The sequence below is a fragment of the Manis javanica genome, chromosome 5 (assembly GCF_040802235.1).
Source record: "Manis javanica isolate MJ-LG chromosome 5, MJ_LKY, whole genome shotgun sequence".
NCBI classification, from domain to species: Eukaryota; Metazoa; Chordata; class Mammalia; order Pholidota; family Manidae; genus Manis; species Manis javanica.
In genome coordinates this window covers 5,390,461-5,410,337 of record NC_133160.1, presented here as the reverse complement: position 1 = coordinate 5,410,337, position 19,877 = coordinate 5,390,461, and the positions used below count along the sequence as shown (strand labels likewise).

At 46.9% G+C, this 19,877-nt stretch overlaps 1 long non-coding RNA gene across 2 annotated transcripts in view; it reads left to right on the top strand.

Moving 5' to 3' along the window:
• Positions 1–19,877, top strand: part of LOC140849440 (uncharacterized) — a 115,220-nt gene that overhangs the window by 41,813 nt on the left and 53,530 nt on the right. Inside the window, exon 3 of one of the 2 annotated variants that reach the window (XR_012131254.1) lies at positions 17,452–17,717. The exons of the other annotated variant lie outside the window; for it this stretch is intronic. This is a non-coding gene — a long non-coding RNA (uncharacterized lncRNA). Of the gene's footprint in view, positions 1–17,451; positions 17,718–19,877 lie in introns of those variants that run through there. 2 annotated transcript variants of the gene reach the window in all.

Here is a 19,877-nt window from a genome sequence, read left to right as displayed (position 1 = left end):
CCCGCCTGCTCTGGTTGTTGTGAGGACTGGACCAAGTAGGGTCTGTCAGGACCCAGGCTCCTGGCCAGCCACAGTCCTGTCCACATTCCTACAATTAGTGTCCCTGTTCCTCCACCCCAGCCCCTGCATTCCCCTGGTGGGACCTAAGCAAACCAGTTTCCCTGGCTCTTGTCTTCCTTCTCGCGTTTGGTTTGAAGCCCCTCTCCTGCTGCGGGGAGGAGCAACGCCTGTCTCTGGTCAGGGAGCCCCCCTCAGCTGGGAAGGAGGGCAGCTGCTCTCTGCTCTCCCCGCACCAAAGGCCCAGAGAAGGTGCTCAGGTTAAGACAGCTCTGAAAACCCTGGTGCCTGTGGACCTGGCTGCATCCTCCCTCCACATCCTCCTCGTCCTGGGACCTCCCCCTTCCCAGCAGCCCCCTGGGCCCAGGCTCTCTCTCCCCAGGGCCCCCCTTTCCCAGGACCGCCCCCTCCCCTCTTTCACCCTAGTGCCAGCTGCCTGCGGCCAGCCAAGCGGCCGAGGTTCTCTTCCATTTTCTGTTCTCCCGCCTTGGTCTATTTTATTTCACTCTTAAATTTTTCCCCATTTTGTTTTCATTCTGTTTATGTAGATACCTCTATAGACACAGATATAGATAGATATCTTTTAAATGAAAAAAATACAGGCACACAATTTTAAAAGTCAAAGATACTCAAAATTTCAACAAGCCCAAACTTCTCATATTTCCACTTTCCCCAACCCAAATCCACATTCTTGGGGGCAAACTCATTTTGATCCTGGTTGCTGTTTTCTGCTGATGGCCACACTGTGATGTAGCATACTTGCCCCGCTAATTTCTTCTTCCTTTTTAAACAGGCTCCTCTGAATGCCTTTCACGGAAGATGAGGGCGCTGTCCTCATAGTGTCCCCCCGCCCTCCTCCCATACATCCATCCCTGGCAGCCGCAGCTTCTGCCCCACTGGCTTAAAGATGCCCCAGGGTGTTCATGGCCGACCTCCTAAGTGCCGGCCGGCTGCTGCAGTCAGGTGCTTGTGCACACTGTTTGCCATAACCTTCAGGGGTGCAGGGCTGCAGGGGTGCAGGGGTGCCTGGCTGGTCCTTGCATGGGCTCCAGGGGGCTGACCCAGCAGCGGCACTCGGCACAGGGCCAAACCTTCTGGAAGGTCTTGGATGTCACTTCTAATGATATACATACAACCCCAGAATCCTGACAGCATTGGCACAAAGACCATCCATGCTGCCAAACCATCATGTCTCTCCTTGTGGCCCAGGCCATTCTCCATTCTGCCTGTAGGGTACCACAAAGTATTAGTTTTATAGATTACACAATTATCTCATAAATAACACGATTATATAGCACTGTCATTTGAGTGTTAGTGGAATAGCTTTGTTGGGTGTCGAGGGGAAGAGAGACTTGGCCTCTGTCCTCTTTGGTTCTATACCTGGGGCCTGAAAATTAAACTGACAATGGACAGATCAACAGGAGAAAATTATACCAACTTTATTAATGTTACTAGTTTTATGTGTACATAGAGACTTCATATAGAAGAAATGAAGACCCAAAGAAATGGATAGGCCTGTGAGCTTAGATGCCATTTTAACAGGAAACCATGAATTGTGGAGATGTGACAAGACAGAGGACAAGGAGGTTTGACGTAGGTGCTGTAAATTGTACGGAAATGGCAAAGAAATACATGAGGAAAATGAGAAGGATTAGTTGGTTTGTACAGATTCATCTCAGGCGGTGACTGTGTGCACTCAGGCGGTAAGAATGTTCTCTTCCTGGCATAGGACATCTTTCTTTCTTTCTTTTTTTTACTTTGAGATACTGTTTTTGAATCATCTTTACTGAGATACACTTTCTTTTTTATTAAGGTATCACTGATATACACTCTTATGAAGGGTTCATATAAGCAACACTGTGGTCACTACATTCACTCATATTACCAAGTTCCCCCCCCACACCCCACTGCAGTCACTGTCCATCAGCGTAGTAAGATGCCAGAGTCACTACTTGTCTTCCCCACGCTGTACTGCCTTCCCTGTGACCCCATGCACACCATGTGTACCAACATAATGCCCCTCAATCCCCTTTTCCCTCCCTCCCCACCTACCCTCCCACCACCCCTCCCCTTTGGTAACTGCTAGTTCCTTCTTAGAGTCTGTGAGTCTGCTGCTGTTTTGTTCCTTCAGTTTTGCTTCGTTGTTACACTCCACAAATGAATGAAATCATTTGATACTTGTCTTTCTCTGAGCATAATATCCTCTAGCTCCATCCATGTTGTTGCAAATGGTAGAATTTGTTTTCTTCTTATGGCTGAGTAATATTCCATTGTGTATATGTACCACATCTTCTTTATCCATTCATCTACTGAGGGACACTTAGGTGTCTTCCATGTCTTGGCTATTGTAAATAGTGCTGTGATAAACATAGGGGTGCATATGTCTTTTTGAATCTGGGATCTTGTTTTCTTTGGATGAATTCCTAGGAGTGGAATTCCTAGGTCAAATGGTATTTCTATTTTTAGTTTTTTGGGGAACCTCCATATTCTTTCCACAAGAGAGGGCATCTCTCTTAAGGAGATTTATGCTCTGCTTTTAGGTAGAAAAGGGGACAGATGGTCAGAGAGCCCTTCCTGCATCTGCTGTTTCTCAACTGCATTCAGCTCAAAACAAACAATGTGCCAGAATGGCATCTTTTGGGGTGGTCTGTTCTGACCCCTTTAAACTGTAAACATTAAAAATATGCCACCATTTTGTTACCATACTTCCTAATATGCTGGGGACCCCCCTGAAAATGAATGAGGTCTGGCCTATCTCAACCTCTGCGAAGTGCATGGTGACACTCAGCGCTGCAGAGAAACATTCACGTGTACGTGTTTTGGGGGAGAAGATCTGGCAATTGTTGGATTCTCAGAGGTCCCACTGGTCCTGTCCCCTTGTTCAGATGTGGGTGTCTTGGCTCAGAGAGGGGACTTCATTTGCCTAAGGTCACAGGGCTGTTGGTGGTGGGGTCAGGCTGTGGACGCAGGCAGTCAGATCCCGGGTCCTGCACACCTACCCATGGAGTCAGCAGGGTCATAAATTACCACAGTCTTGGTGGTGTAAAACAACAGAAATGTATTCTCTTACATTCCTGGGCCCCGAAGCCCAGAGCGGATCCTACGGGAGTAAAGTCGGGCACCCGCTCCGTCTGGCGCCTCTGGGGGAGAACCGCTTCCCTGCCCTTACAGCGCCTGGAGCCACGTGCCTGCCTGCCCTGCGTGGCGGTCCCTTCCTCCACCCTCACAGCCAGCGGCGTGGCGTCGCGCTGCAGACGGCCTTCTCCTGTGTGGTCAGGCCTCCGTCTGCTTCTCCCTGGTAAGGAGGTCTGTGACTGCATTCAGGCATAATCCAGGATAACGTCCCCGAATCAAGATCCTTAACTGATCACTTTTGCCACGTCCGCTCACATTCACAGGTTCCAGAGATTTGGACCTCACAATCTCTGGGGCCCATTTCTGAGCCCACCAGGTGGACCTCTGAGGTGTGTCTCCCACAGGCTGGGTCCTTACTGTGGCGATTTCGTGGTGGCCCAGGAAGGGTGGCTGCAGCCCTGCGGGTCTCTGGCCTCCTGGACGAGGCAGCAAACGGCTGCCTCCGAGGACCAAGGACCTTCAACTGCCTGGAGGACCGAGCTAGTGGCTCCCGAGTCTCCCAGGCAAGACGGGTCGGCCCATGCCTGGAGGTTTTCAGGCTCCAGACGACAGGATGATTCTTGCCCCAGGAGCTCCGTCTGCCATCAGCCGATGTAGAGACCCTGGGAAGAGTCCCTGGTACATGGTGAGCTGGGGGCACATCTTCCCATCGCCACTGACGACGACCCCGTGACCCGGTTGCCTTAGGTCACTGTGCTCGGTGTCACCCTTGCTGCCCCCCCTCACTCCCACCCCCATCTAGTCCCTTGGAAGGGATGGGCTCGGTGGAAGCCAGCCCTGTCCACAGCACCACTCTCACCCCAGGTTCTTGCAGGGGCCTCCTCAGGGGTCCCTGTGTCCTCTGCCCTCTCACCACCCTTTTCTGCAGAGCAGCAGAGGGAATCTTAAAACTCAAGTCAGCTCAAGCCATTTCTTTGCTCAGAGTCACCCAGTGGTTCTCCATCTCACATCAAGTCAAAGGCAGCGTCATTACCATGGCCAACAAGCACCCACGGGCGGCAGCCTCCAGGCTGTCCTCTGACCTCAGCCCAGGGGCCTGCCTCTGTCTCTGTCTCGTGGCCTTAGGTGCACTGGCCTCCCAGCTTCTCCTCCCACACACAGGACGATGCTCCTGCCTCGGGGCCTTTGCCCTGGATGTTCCCTCTGCCTAAGATGCCCTTTCTCCTGACAACCACATGCTCAGCAACCCACCTCCTTCATGTCACCTTTCTGTGAGGCCTTCCCTGGTCCAACTACATGAAAGAACACCACCATTATGTCTTATATCAACATCTGATCTGTGATTGTTTTTGTCTGTCATCTTACTAGAATGCCAGCTTTGTGAAGGCAGGGACTGTACCTGTTTTTCCTCCCCTTTGCTAGCATCTAGGACAGTGACTGGCACATAGTACGTGCTCACTAAATATTGTCTGAATTTGCAGCATTTATTGGGGACTGAAAGAGAACAGTGCCAGGCATGTCACACACACTCTCTGCTTTAAAGCTCACACCAACACAGTGACATAGGTGCCATTCTTATCACTGCCCCCCACCTCATACCCACACAGACACAGCCAGTGAGGAAACTGAGGCTCCGAAAGCCCAAGTGGCTTGCCAGGGTCTCCACAGGTAAGTGGTCGAGCCAGGGTTTAAGCCCAAGCAGTGAGGCTCCCGCGCTTAGTCTCTTACCTGCTGCCCTACAGGGTGCTGTCCCCTCTGGCAGCCGTCAGCCCCATACGGCCCTTGAGCACGTGGAATGTGGCTGGCCCTGATTGAGGTGTGCTGTGGGTGTAAAACACACGCTGCTTCCAAAGGCTTAGTACCAAAAAGAGAATGAAAACTATCCCATTAATAAGCTTTTATATTGGTGACATGTTGAAATGATAATATTTTGGATCTACTGAGTTAAATGTAAGTTACATTATTCAAATTAATTTCACCTGGCTCTTTTTGCTTTTTTAAATATGACCATTACAAAACTTAGAATCACACATGTGGCTCCTATTTGTGGCCCCCGCTTCTACTGGACAGCACTGTCCTGCAGCATCTTCTAGGCTTGAACCTGAACACCGTTTGCCTGGGAGAGAGAAGGTGACGTACTTGAGGGACTCCGCCCAGCTCCCGGTGCCAGAGCAAAACCTGCTCTCTGATGGCCCTGCCGAGGGATTTGGATGGCTAAATATTTATGGTTCTGAGGTTGCACTTCTAACAGCTCCAATATGTCTGCGGATTTTGTATAAACCTAATCATGGCAAGGCACACGGTTTCCATTTCAACTGCCTTTAATCCTTCAGTCCCTGGTATAGCAGATGTGACAACATCTCCTTGAAGTGCTAGACCAAGTCTGCCTGGGAAATGGCCACACGGATCTGCAAAAGGGCAGGGGCTGATGTGGAGCGTTCCCCAGTGGTTATATTTTTGGAAGTAATAGTGATGTTTTTAATGATCAAATTCTATTACTCTCCTGAGCTGGTTGTGGAATGAAAAATTAGGAATTACAAAGTCCAAGACTAGACTTGTCATGTCTATATTTACTCCTCCAGTGGGACTCACAGGACTTAAAATTGGTTCTGATGAGAATTTAGGTTGGGCGTTGCAGGACAAGAAAACTCATCATTTGTTGTGGGTTGTGATGGTAAAAGCAGAACTGTGTGTGTTCTGTGTGTATGTGTTTTGAAGCCATCTAATTTCATTCAGTGGGGCTGCAGCCACTGTTTTCTGTTTTACCAAGCCTGGGAGATGTTTGCACAGGGGGCAGGAAGGGTGGCGTTCTGCATCTCTGTTTGAAGTGACTGTAAGTGGAGACTTGGGTCACAGGAGACAAGCTTTAGAAAATTTAGAGTGCTTAAAGATGGACTTAGAGTTAGTTGCTGTTTGCAGCCATCTGTGGCGTGGCCAGATTACAAAATCTCAGGTTGCATCAATAGGGCTGAAGACTGAAAAATTTGCAGGACTTAAACCAAATCATGATTAGAAGGTAAGACGATTTATGGGGCTACCAAAATAAAAAAAGATTCTTCACATTAGAACCCAAGAATCTTGTTAATGGAGACATCATATAAAGCTGGCTGTTTGAAATTATTTTTTTGTTATTGTTGTAATGAAAGGTCGTCTCTTCCTTTGCTTTTTCTTGTAATTTCTGGTGGCGATTTTTTTTTAACAAGTGAAAATGACATGTAGCCATGTCTTTTAGAGTGCACTTCATATAGTCCTGATGAATTGTCTTCCTGAAAATCAGTTAATTTTCACTCAGGGCCAAGAGTGTTTTAACACAAGGGCAAATATAACCCTGGAACGGCGATACTAATTCATACGAAGGCTGACGTTTTTTCAAGCACAGATGATGAGTTACCTTTAAGAACAGAAATCCTTTTTTTCTTTCGACTTCTGGTACCTTATTTGCAATGCAATGATGCTGTTTTCTTTAAGGTCTGGCCTCTCTGGCAAATGGTTATTTTAACTGACACTCAAGTCAAAAGCTTGTTTGTGATGCCTTTCATTTCAGTTTTATGGCAAATTAAATTATGGTTGTGGTTAAACAAAATTACATTAAAAACCATATGTGCTGAAGACGTTTTGTGGAGAGCATCGAGTTTATACTTTAAAAAGCCCGAACTGTTCTGTTTAAAGTGGATCTTTCATAAATGCAGAGTCACGAAGCAACAATAACGTCCCTTCACTGACTCAAACAGTTTGGAAAGAAACACGAACTGACAACGCTAAGTCGAGTTTTTCTGTCAAGCCACCGTTTGAAATTAAGGAATTCGTGTAAATTGCCATCTTTTGCATCAGAAGGAAGACACGCACACAGTTCCCCTGCTATGTGGAGTTGTTGTGACATAAGAAAACAGAATCTTTTTAAACCTCAAGTTTAATTAATGCTTAAAAAAAATAATTCAGCAGCAGCACGTTAAAAGGAAAAGAGGAGGAGGGAACCCGATTAGTTCCAAATAAGCGTCTCTTAATCACCCTTATGAGGGCGTAATTTGCAAAACACTAGGCGGAAGTAACATCTTTTTCATTTTAGGGGAAAAAGTGCATTGATAACATACGTAGAACATTTTAATTAAAACTCATAAAGTCGTGGACATCTGCTGGGGATTGTTCCTCGTGGCAGCCATTAGCGGATCCCTGCACCCAGATAATGAGCGCCTCGCTGTCGTCTGGGCACAATGGCCAGGGTCCTCTGTGGGAACGCTGCAGGCTCACTTTGTGGTGCCGGGCATATGCCTATTAGATTCCAATCAGTTGAGCCTAAAAAGGGGAGGTGGTAGGGTGGGGGCTGCGGGCCGGAGTTAAACACAGGAAACAAGCGTTGAGTGTGTGCCAATAAAAATGATCACAAATCAGGGCTGCTGATGTCATAACCCTGGGGGTCGGGGGTCAGGGGGAGCGAATGCGCCTGAAAGGGACCGCCTGTCTGCGGCCGGAGCGGCGGCGGGCGAGGGGGGCGCGCGCACAAAGGGCCTGGAGCGCCTCATTAGAGACGCGTTTGATGGGCTCCCGTCCCCCACGGGGGCCCCGGGCGATGTCAATGGGATAATCACGATGATCTAATGGCCGGCTCTTTTGCATGCAGGCCCGCCTGAATGGGGCGCCTCGAGGCTGCATTGAGGCCGGCCTGTGTAAACTGTAGGGTGCCTCGCCGACTTGGAGCCACGGAGGCTGGCGGCGGGTCAACTTGGACCACTTTGCATTCACGCTCTGAATAGGCGGAGCGGGAGGCGCGCTTTTCCGCGGCCGCCTTTCAGCCGCGGGAGCGACAGATTGGAGGTCAGGGGCGCGCGGGGCGCAGATGGACCGCGCGGATCCTGCCCGGCGCGGGGGCGCGTCCACGCAGGCCTGTCGGACCGGCGCCGACGCGAGCCCGGCAGCTGCGAGCCTCCCGAGGCGGCCGGACCAGGGCTGGTTTTCCATTTTTGCCCCAAAGCTGCTCTCCCTTAATGACAAGAGTAACACATGCAACAAGTCCCACAGCCCAGCGCTTGGCTCGTGTCCCGGCACTTGTGCGTTTCCCCATTAGCACACTTGGCCACGGCCAAGGGCACTAGCCAAGCGGCCCCACCCCAAGTAGTTTGGAGGAGCGGAGAGAGAGGAAACAAGAGCTGGATATTCGAAAATTCAAAAGAATGCGCGACGGATGACGTTGAACCACCTGACTTTGCCCGCCCCCGACCACTCTGCACCTGCGAAGATGGCAGTTTCATGTGGTTCCATCTAATGCTATCCCTGTTTCCATCAGGACTTGGAATAAATGTGTTCGTTGGGATTTATTTTGCAGAGGTGGGAATCTTGATCTTTTCAGCCCCTAGGATTTATACAGAGCTTAATCTGGGTCTTTCCAACACATAATAGGCACTCAATGAATACTGGAGGAATGAATGAATTACTAAAGGAGTGTATACGGAACTGGGTACACAGAAAGTAGGCAGCTCCATTTTTTGCTCTCCTCCTACCAAGGGGCCCAGTCTCCTAGGTGATCAGTTCCAAGTCTGGAATATTTATTTTTTCTCCTTTCTCTGGCAGTTAAAAGAGCATCCTTCTCTCTCTAGAAAACTGAAGTCATACTAACAGTGTAAAAAGAAAGTAATAATCTTTCATCATCATTCCAAACTGCTATACCTGTGTTCTCTCTGTGAGACTGTATGTCACACATCACATAGCATGTGTCACAAACTAGATAGCCCTGCTGTTATATTAGAGGAATCACTGGATAAATGATATTTTACAGCCTATCCTCACTGACATTTTTCCCTGTCTGTAAATATCCAAGTACATTCTCCTATGAATTGCCTGCCTACTACTTGCAGTGTGGATTGATCCTTTTTTGCTTAAGCAATCCCCCACAGATGGGCATTGAGGTTGTTTCCATTTTTCCTTCTTTAGAACAATATTGTTATGAATATATTTCTGTGTTCTATTTTGTACACTCTTACAGTTATCTCCTTAAGATGAATAATTATTATTTCAGGGCTAAATGATGCCATTTCTCTCATGCATTCTATATTTAGAACTGGAATGAGTCCCAGACAATCTAGCCTGTCACATATGAATGCACCTAGCCTCATTCTCCTAGCATCCTTTCCAACCCAGAAACTTCACTTTTCTTGGCAGAAATGTTGGGGGTCACTCCAGGGAAAGGGGTGTCTCTGATCTTATTTTATCCACCCTTTTCTTTATTCAGTGAACAATTAGAAATGATTTCATCTCTGATACCTTCCTGGAATCATAGTCCTTCCACTGTTTTGCAGAGCACAATTACCTTGAGGTTCCAAAGCCAGACGTGGACTGGGCACAACAATAAATGACAACAGATGACACTGTGGAACTGATAAAATAGAACTGCCAAGCATGATAACATGTAGCCACTTTGGGTCTTGCTGTTACCCGTATGGCGGCCAAGTTGCAGCTGGTCTGCAGGATAAATTTGTCCTCAGACAGAAAACAAAAGCAGAATTAGGTGGTGTTTAAGCATTTTCAAATGCAGCTCAGTTTTAATGAAACGCTCTATGCACACAATAGACATTTTTTCTGAACAACAGTGAAAGCTTTCTCCCCCACCTTCTCTCCTCCCCACCCCTAACACCTAGTTTCTGGATTTCTTTCCCCAGAGGCAACCACTCCTTCCATTCTCTGACATCTCCTTCCATCAATATTCTCTGCATTCATACACAGGGCTGTATTTATGCATCTCCCCCTTTGCATAGGATGTTAACATACTATACCTTTGTTGTGCATTTTGCTCTTTTCACTCACAGTATCTGACCAGTCTGCCTTCTGGGGTGAGCCAGTTTAACTATCCCCTGCTAATGGACACAGGCTGGGCTTCAGTCTCTTGTTACTACCATATTCTCACAGAGACGAAGTAGATCTGTTGTTAAATTCCTAGCAGTCGAGGTGCCAGGCTAGAAGATAAGTGCATTCAAAGACTTGATAGCTTTTGCCAAATTGCGCTCCAAAGGAAACCTACCTTCCCATGTGCACCCCCAAAATCAGCCGTGAGAGGGCCTGTCTCCCCGTACCTTTCCCAATCAGTGCCTTGTGAGCTTTTTTACTTCTGTCAGTGGAATCTGTGAAAATATCTGCGTGATGTTTTTGATTGCCAGATAACCTGTTTGGTTTTGGGTAGAACCCCATGTCAGAGGGAAGAGAGAATGGGCTGTATTCCCTCACTGAGCCAGGAGTTAGAAATTCCAGGCAGCGTCAGCCCCCTTGAGGGGGAAGGAGAAGCAGCCTATGGGGTGTGTTTATCCTGTGTGAATGGAGGAGGGTCTGTGCCTTGTTTGAGGTGCGACTCTTCCTCTGGCCGGCTGGTGTCACCGTGCCCTACAGTCTACCCGCAGGTCACGGGCTCCCTGGGACCCCAGCAACAGGAATACCACTGGCTGCATTGCAAGGCCAAAAGTTGGGACAGGACCAGGACATTGGGAATGGTGCACATGCCTGGGGAATCTGTGACCACAGAAGGTGGCTAGATCTCCATGTTCCCAGTGTCTTCATCCAAAGCTTTGTCCCCATCCCTCCCCACTGCCACATGCCCAACAGAACACACAGGGCGGATTGCATTCGAAATGAACAAAATTGCATATTCCTTTTGCATAAGCAAAGAGACATGGGCAGGACTCTTGCACATGATAGGGCTCTCCCTCAATCCCTCCTCTTTCCCTAGAGGCTTGTGAAACCCACACCAAAGGTCTCCAATAAAATGTCCTCCTTCAGCTGGGATTTTGGGCATGTCCAGAACGATGGTCATTTCAGCCAGTTAACCTGCAGAGAACACTCGCCCCTTTTACTTTTAGAGTACTACCACCCCAACCCCACCTCCATTTTGCATCCTTTTAAATGCACGCTGAGGGAGGGCATTGGGAGCCCCTTAGTCCTTGCTTTTCCAAGTTGAACTCAACCCAATTTTGTGCACCTGGCCCGACCAACAAGGTTTTCTGGGAATCACGACTCTCACTCAGTTCTCTTCTCAGGATCAGCAACTCTTTTTCCCCCAAAGAAAACGATCCTCGGTCCGTGGTTTTGGATAGTGGCACAAATGCGGAACATTATCCTATATTTGGAAATTAGTGAAGATTTTCATGCCATCAAAAACGATTTTAGTGTGAAGCCCCTGCTCACCAGCACCTCGATCTAATTTAGCACGCTGTTGTTTCAGAAAAATGTCGTTTGTGTTGGTTTAAGAAAATTTTTATGTTGTCATTACTTTCATCTTCAAGACATTGCAGCCTGAGAGGTCTTTTTCAAAGAGCTAGAAAAAAAATAAATAATCTGCAAACAGCCAAAGGGGGAAAAAAGGGGCTCTGGTGTCCAGGCCTGGTTTTTGCTCCTGTGTTTTTCCCTCTCTCCTCGGAGGAAACTATCCATTAGTTCTTGGATGGGGCCCTCAGGTGCTTACATCTTCAGCCCGCTCCAGCATTTGTGAGCATCTCAAAGCCGCTGTACATCAAAGAGTTAAATGTAAATAGCTCCTCTTTGCGGGACGCTTGGCTCCTGCTGTAAGTAGGTGGAGTTTGGAATCTGGGTCCCACAGACCCCTTGCATTTTTGGTTGATTGTCTTTAATTACTTTTGAGGGCTGAGCAAGGTTGCTTGTGCCTCGGGGCGCTCATGACAGACAAGGAATGTTTCTTAATGCCATTTATAAGGAGCTCATCATGGAGCATCAAACGAAGCACAAATGACAAGAATAGCAAGTGTATCATTTTAGCCTTCATTGAAGTAGAAGATGCAGTAAACAGAGAAAAAAGACAACCAGGGGTGGGGGTGGGGGTTCTTTGTTTTGATTGCCTATTATTCAGAAAGGTATTTATACCCTGATTTTTACAGTATTTGCTGAAGCCCTAGTTTCTCTAGTTGAAGAATGGGACAAAAGTGAGCGGGATGGGGGAAGCCAAAAGGTGCTGACCTACCCTCAGGAAACACAGTTAAAAGTCAATTTAGGGTCTAAAAGAAAAAAAAAGTTCTTGCTAATTATTTCTTAGAATTTCTTTCTGGAGAGAAGAGATGGAGATATTCCCACTTTGCCAGAATTAAGATCATCGGATTTATCAAATAAAAATACAGGACAGCCAGCTCCATTTGACTTTTGTATACACAATAAATAACTTTAGTATAAGTATGTTCCATTTGGGGTAGATTTCTACTAAAAAAAACTTATTTGTGGTTTACCTGAAATTCATTTAATTGGGTGTCCTGTATTTAACCTGGCGACTCACTTTGGGTGTTTTTTAATTATATTCCTTCCCAAAGGTAGGAATATGAACCCTGGTGCCTTGTAATTTCATCATCCATATGTCTGGATTACAGGAAAATGAGTTACTCCGTGAAAAGGGAAACTAAGGGGCATCTAAGTCGCATTCTCAGGAAGATGAACTTTATCCCCGTATGTCTGCATTAGTCTCTGCAGAAGCAGGGCAACCGCGGTGGTGGGCGCCACAGAGCCTGCATGCAGGGAGCAGAGGGGTGGGTGCCGGCCCGACGACTAAGGCATGGCCTCGGGCTGCGTCCTAGGGGTGTCACCCTAAGAAAGTGGCTTAAACTCTCAGAGCCTGGGTTTCCTCACCTGTGAACAGGGATATCTGTACTTGTTTCAGGGCAGGCTGCATCCCCTGTTGGTTTAGGGCCCTACACTTGGGAGACAAGGAGACCGGAGGTCCCTTAGCCTTGTGTCTTTGGGCCAATGGCCTCACTTTTCTCACCTGTGATCCTTTAAAAATTTAAACCACTCACCTTTTTAAAATGGAAAAGGGATCTTGTCATTCCCCTGTTCAAATACCTCAAGTGACTCCTTGTCACCCTTGGAGTAAAATTCAGACCTTTAACATGACCTATGAGACCCTTTGTGATATCCCCACCCACCCACATGGCTGTGACCTCCTTCACCAAGTTCCCATCACTGCCTCTACCTTGCTGCAAATAAAACTCTCCGGCAGAGACTGGACCCAGGCAAGAGAGGGGCCTGGGGTGGAGAGTTTAAGGAGGCCCTTGTCCCTCTGCAGGAGCTCATGTCTCTCTGTGACAGATGCAGAGCAGCTCTGCTCAGACTGAGGAATGGCACCCCTAACCCTCTGTAGTCACGGTTGGCACTTTGGGGGCAGTTCCAACCTGGAACAAAACCTCTGTTCTCCTGAGACTGAGGCCAGTGCAGAAAATTCCAGTAAGCCTATGGAACTTTGTCTTCATTTATTTAAAGTTATTCATCTGGCAATAGTTTCAAACAGCTACTATATACTTATCATGGTTCTAAGATCCTAATAAGCCATCTAATGAGTTGTGTATTAAGTCGGTGGAATTTCCATTTTAAGCACCCTATATAAGCCAGGCATCCGATCAGGTGCTTAAAACAGTGATCCTAATTAATAACATCCATTTCTTGGGTTTTTGCTAAGAAGGTGCACTCAGCAATTAGCAAATGACCAAAGTACGGTGAATATCCTCATTGCATGAGTGAGGAAACTGAGGCTCAGAGAGAGGAAGTAACTTCTGCAAGGTGGCTCAGCTAGGAAGTAATGGAGCTGGGATCTGAAGCCACGGCTCTCTGCCTTCAAAGAAGGTGCTCTCACATGACCACTCTGCCTCACAGACAAGAGCCCCCCATCCGAGCCCCCCATGGCAGGTGTCAGACCATCGGGATGAGAAGTGATTTCATTGGAAAAGTTGAGATCAGTCAAATTAGTCAAAAGCCATTAGTTCTGCTTACCAGATATGGTTTAAAGAAGTGACAAAACCCACCGCCAACCTCTTGGCCTGTGAGTGTTTTTCCCTCTCAACTGTCTAGCGATAAGAGAACTAGCCTGTGGCAAAATAGAAATGGTATTTCGGGTCACCATGGAATTGAACTGAAACGTTTGTTCGTCTTTCTTTCACTCTCAGGTTGATTTCCTTGTGTGTTAAGTGCGGAGGTCACAAGTCTTCAGGAAAGTTCCTAAGGGAAGATCTGTTTGGCTTTGCCAGCTTAGGAGGAAAACAGCCACAGAAACACGTGGACAGATGGGTGTGGCTGTGTCCCAATAAAACTGCACACAGTCACTTCCCACTATTTATAGCAATGTTCTATGAGGTTGCTGCAAACGCTAAATTGCAAATACTGTACCATTGCTCCTGCGGGAAATACAGGATCAGGTTCCCGGGAGCCTTAGGTCATGACATTTTGTCAGCGGATCAATACATAGCCTTGTTTTATGTGTGCTTCTATTTTAAGGATGTTTTATGTAAAGTAATGTATGTTGTTGATTCATTAACATTGAACTCACAGCCAACAGCACTCTAACTGGTGCCTGAGCACAGCTCGGAAGGCACAGTGCAGCCTTCTTCCGGGGCACAGGGGTCAGTCAGCATGTCAGCACTGTGTTGGGGGCCATTTAAAGTAGCTGGATGTCCAACAAAATGCACCAGAACGGGGAAAATGTGGCACCAAATACACTATGTAAAGGGCAGTTGTGTACCGTCTGAAGCAAGAAAGCGGAGGGTTGTCTTGTTCGGCAGCAGCTGGGTGACCCAAATATTTTACTTCTTTGCGTGTGTCTGAGAATATCCACCACAAGTATTGATTCTGGGGTTAGCTTTTAGCAAGCAGGCAAGTTTGGGGATATGGAATCCACGAGTAATGAGGACTGGCTCTATGTAGACACTGACGTCTGAATATTATGCAATTCTCATGTGTCACAAAATATTATGCCTCTTTTGATTATTTTCAACCATTTCTAGCTCTCAGGCTGTACAAAAACAGGCGGTGGGCCAAATTTGGCCTGTAGGCCACAGTTTGCTGACCCCTTCAATAGACCATTATCCTTCCTCTTGAGATTTCTCATAGAAAAGGCAGGGCAGGAGCCTTCTGATCAGGATGGGCTTTGCCTCCCGTGCCACGGGGGGGTGAGGGTTTGGCTTTTCTCACTCGGGTAGGAAAATTAACCCATCATGCATCCACTGTCTAATGCAAAGACAGCGAGGCAATCATGCTCTTTAAATGCCACGGGAGCCTGGTTTACTTTCTGAAGACGAATAGGCGGAGAATGAGCTCTTTTCTGCAAGCACGCGACACACCGAGTTACCCCTGCAGTTGCCTCCAATCACATCGACATTAGAAAGAGCTGAAAGACTCGATGTGTTATTTGAAGCCCAGCGCTTCCCCTTTCTAAAAATCCTTCCCCCCATCCTTGGATTATCTATAAATAGAAGCTAAAAATATGAAGAAGAAGAGACAGAAAAAGAAACGCAGGGCTTGTTTCTCCCAGACACACTACCCCTTTGCATTCAGGACAATCAAGGTCATTTATTCCAATGAGGCGACCAGCGGTGAATGCCCCAAACCAGGGCAAAAATGACAGAATTTGCCAAAATGTCTTCACCTCCTAATTTTAGTTTATCCATTACCCCTCCTCCCTGTTTTTTTTTTCTAGAGTTTTCAAGAAAAGCTCAGACATGTTGGAGAGATCACTTTTCAAAATTCTTCCCAAGATAGATGTAGAGTCAGAGTGAAAACTAAAACTGGCACTTCCCAATAATCTAAGAGTTTTTCCCTTTAGGGATATGGACACCTTTGTCTTTCTGTCATGGGGTCAATGGCCAGCGAGGGTGCTGGAAGGAGAATTTCAGCACAGGTGTCCATTCATTCGACAAATGTTTCTGGAGCTTCCCCCGTCTACCAAGAACTCTGCCCAACTCTGAGGATGAAAGGACACATGCTTTAGGCAAATGCTTTCTGGGTTTGCCATCCCCAGAATGTCAGGGATAAAGTCTCCGACCAACCTAGGTAGCTAGAATTCATTCAGAAGTGTGTTCTGGAAATCCTATCTTACGTTCTTCCAAAAAAATTCAGAGATGGTCAAGTGGCATAAGCTCTAAATAATGTATTACAGGAAATGTCTGGAATCGCTCTTTTTTGCACCAGATCCTTCAAAAATAAAAACTTAACCTTACTTTGATCAGTCAGTCAAATCAACAGGAGATTACATTAGTCTGGCAATTTTTCTTGTTAAGAGACAAAAAAAAAAACCTCTGAATTTTGTGATTGTGAACCCAGAAATTCATTCTCTGTTCTCTCTGAAACGTCATTGCTTTTGTTGAAGATGGTTTCATATCCATTCTCCATGCTGCAAAATTGGCCTTTGACTGAAAACAAGAACTAGTTGACCTTATCCCACCTGAAATCTGCTTATTTTAACTGCTTCTTAACAAATCTTTGAAAGGCAGAGGAGGTCATTTTAAGCACAGTAGGATCTGAAGTAGTCAAAGAACCTGCTAAGCCCCTGGTTTCTATCAGGTGACAGCCAGCAGGTGATAGGAGAACCTGGCTGGGACAATGGCCTGACTTACTCCACGGTGGCTTGCTCCATTTGCTAAGTTTATTTTTCAGAAAGTGTCTTCTTTAAGGAGGCGCACAGATAGCCCTGGGTCACTCTCTACACTAATCCACCAGGTTAAAATCAAGGTGTGGGTTGAGCTGCCCCCCTTCTGGAGTCTTCTCCTGGTCTTTTCCAGCTTCCGCAGGTCGCCTGCATCCCTCGGCTCTTGGCTCCCTTCTTCATCCTCAAAGCCAGCGATACTATACAGCATCTGCAAATTTCCCTGACCCTCCTGTCTCCTCCTTCTGGGGTCCTCTCTGATGGCACTGGGGCCACCCAGAGAGCCCAGCAGCATCCCCCATCGCAAGTTCCTTAATCACATCCACAAAGTCTCCCATGCCGTGCGAGGGACCACACTCACAGGTTCGGGGGCTGAGCAATAAAAACCATACCTACCTCACAGGGTTTTTGTGAAGAAGCAGGAACAGAATGCAATAAAAATATTGCCTGGCACAACACATGGTGCGCGGTGAACCCACTGAATCTGCTCCTGAATTGCTCCTGAATCTGTGTTCACTGCTCACAAACTTCTTTTAAAAAAAACAAACAAACTCTCTCCTGCATTCCATCTTCAATAGTTACAACTGATAAACCAATATTTGCCTTAACATCTAGCACCCCTTCCCCTACAAGGAAACATCAGAGCTTCTCAACTGGGCCTTCATGTTCAGAGCTGCGGTTTAAAAACAAGACAAAACAAAGCAAAATCCCCAACCAAAAAGGATCTGTGAGATGTTTTTCCTGAGGGATTTTACTAATACCACGCAAAAAGGAGCCCCCACACATTCAAGCAGCAGCAGCCACCAGCAGGGTGTTGGTTGTGTGTTTTAAATCACTGAAGGAGGCATTTATTTGGGCAGAAGGAGGGAAAACACGAATGATGGGGAAAATATACTGGTTTTTCTTCCTTCTGTCATTTCCCCGCATTGCAGGCCCTGCAAAGGCTAAGGGGTCTCTGGGATGGCTTCGGACAGATAGTTCAACGGAGTGATGGAGACGGGGCCCGACTCTGTTTCTCAGCTGCAAGAGCGCGGGTGAGCGACTAAGCCTCTCTAGGCTTCATTTCTCTCCCTGGGGACAGGAATTATGCTCACTTAAAGGAATGCTGGGACGATGAAATGAGTGAATTCATGGAACGTGCTTACCTGATGCCTGGTACGCAGGCAGTGCCTTTAAAGCTTATCCACTGTTAGTTATTGGCTGATACTTTATCTTAACGACAGTAGCTTAGTGCATTGGGCTTTTTTCAAAATGAAAATGGATGTTCAGTTTAAAATACGGGGGGGATGGGAGTAAGGAAGGGGTAAAGGCTATAAATAGGTAATTCACCAAGAGGGGACGCAAAGACTCAAAACCCTATAAATGAAGAAATGTGCCACCCAAGCAGAGGTCTGGGGAAGGCACATCAAACACCTGCAGGCTTTTTAAAGTCAGTTTTCAGTACTCAGAGGGACAAAAATTTAGACTGGTGCTAGGGAGGGTACAAGGAAGTGGGCACCCTCATACCTCATGGCTACAATTACTGGAAAAGGCGGAACGGCCGTATGGCTCCCACTAGGACATGTGCTCCTTTTCCCTCCAGGGAGCTGGCCCGTGGAAATGTGAGTGTCAGTGGTGAGCGTGAATGGAGGTGGAGGCTCACTGCAGCACTGCCAGGGCCGAGCCCGGAGGTGTGCTGCACACCCAGCAATGGGTGAATGAATCATGCAATGCCCACAATCTGGAATGCAGTACAGCTATTTAAAAGGGGGTATTAGAGCCGCAGGCATTATTAACAGCTGATATAGACTGAATACTTTCTCTGTACCCCAATGCTTGCAAGGAAAGCTCTCTCTGTACGCGCTACTTGTGCTTACTACAACCCAGGAAATGGATTTAGTCATTGCTCCAGTCTTGGAGGTGAGAAAACTAAGGTGCTTTGGGGTGAGTAAGTTACCCAGGATCTTAGAGTTCATGAGTGGCAGGTTGGATTTGAACCTACCACCTGGTGGCTCCAGAATCTGAGCTCTAAAACTCAGGACTAAGAGCTTCTTTGTGGACTGTTGAACAAAGAAAGTTGCAAGAAAAGGGACTATTATAACCCAAAATTAAGTAACAAATACAAAATGAAATGACAGTGCCCTCCCTCTGCCCTCCAAATGTTCTTACCTCCTTGTGTACACACACACACACACACACACACACACACACACACACACACACACACACACACACACACTGTTGATTGCTCATTGTTCCTCTTTCCCCACAAGAATGCAAGCTTCGTGAGAACACATCTGTGCTGTTTTGTGTCTCCAGCACACAAGGATGGCATACCGGTGACCAGTAGATACCGGGTATTTGTTGAATGAAGGAACACATCACCTTAATTTAACTTTGAAAGCATTCAGCCACTAATGTGGCCACTGGGACAGACCCGGGGAGCCCAGAAATCCGGTGCTGGTGGCTGATTTTGAGGACAAAGTAGGTTGGAAAGCCCTCTGGGCACCATGAGCCTGGAAAACTCAAGTTTGGGAGGACAGCATGCCTACAACTGCCCCATTGTGTCTCTTGCCATATCAACCAAGCGCTTGCAATTAACTAGACAAGGGTTTAATAAATCTGGAAGCTAAATTTCTCTTGGCTGCACAGCCAAAGACTGTTGGCAGCTCCTAGTTGCATAAATTAAAACAATAAGCTGTTTTTTAGAATAACATTTCTAAACATGCCTACACTTGTATTAACATCCAGCTCAGAACCCCTCACGAGACTGTCAACAGAAGACAGAGAAGCTGGCCGCAGGCCCCGAAGTGCCCCTCACTCTTCTGCTGAGGTGAGCGCCACCATGGGTGTTCTAGACAGAACAGTGTCACAAGGCAAGGGTCTCCCTCCAACGCTTCATCCTCGTCACGATTGGACCCAGCAGGTCACCATCACAGCCTGTGTGGCGAGGACTCGCCGCACAGTCACTGCAAATCGTTTTTCTTGTAAAAAAAAAAAAAAGAAAGAAAAGAAAAGAAAAAAAAGGTTGGCTGCAGCTGTAGTTAATTTACTTCTGATGAGTCTAACCTTTCCCCCTCTAAGGAAGTTGTTTAGCAGGAGGGGAAAATGCGGTCACAATATTGTTTTATGACTGTTTATCTTTAGAGCCCAAGCGATACTGATTGCAAATATTTATGCGCATTTTTAAAAGTCTCAGCTAATGTTTGGAAGGTATTTTTAAAAAAGAGTGAAATCAGATTTCGGTGAATCTAGCAGTTTTAGAGGATTTCAAAGTCATAACCAAATTTTCTCTATCAGCCACTGACCATTAATTGCATAAATGCAGCAATTAGACAAATATGATCAAAATTCATAATATTGCCATTCTGTTTGACTT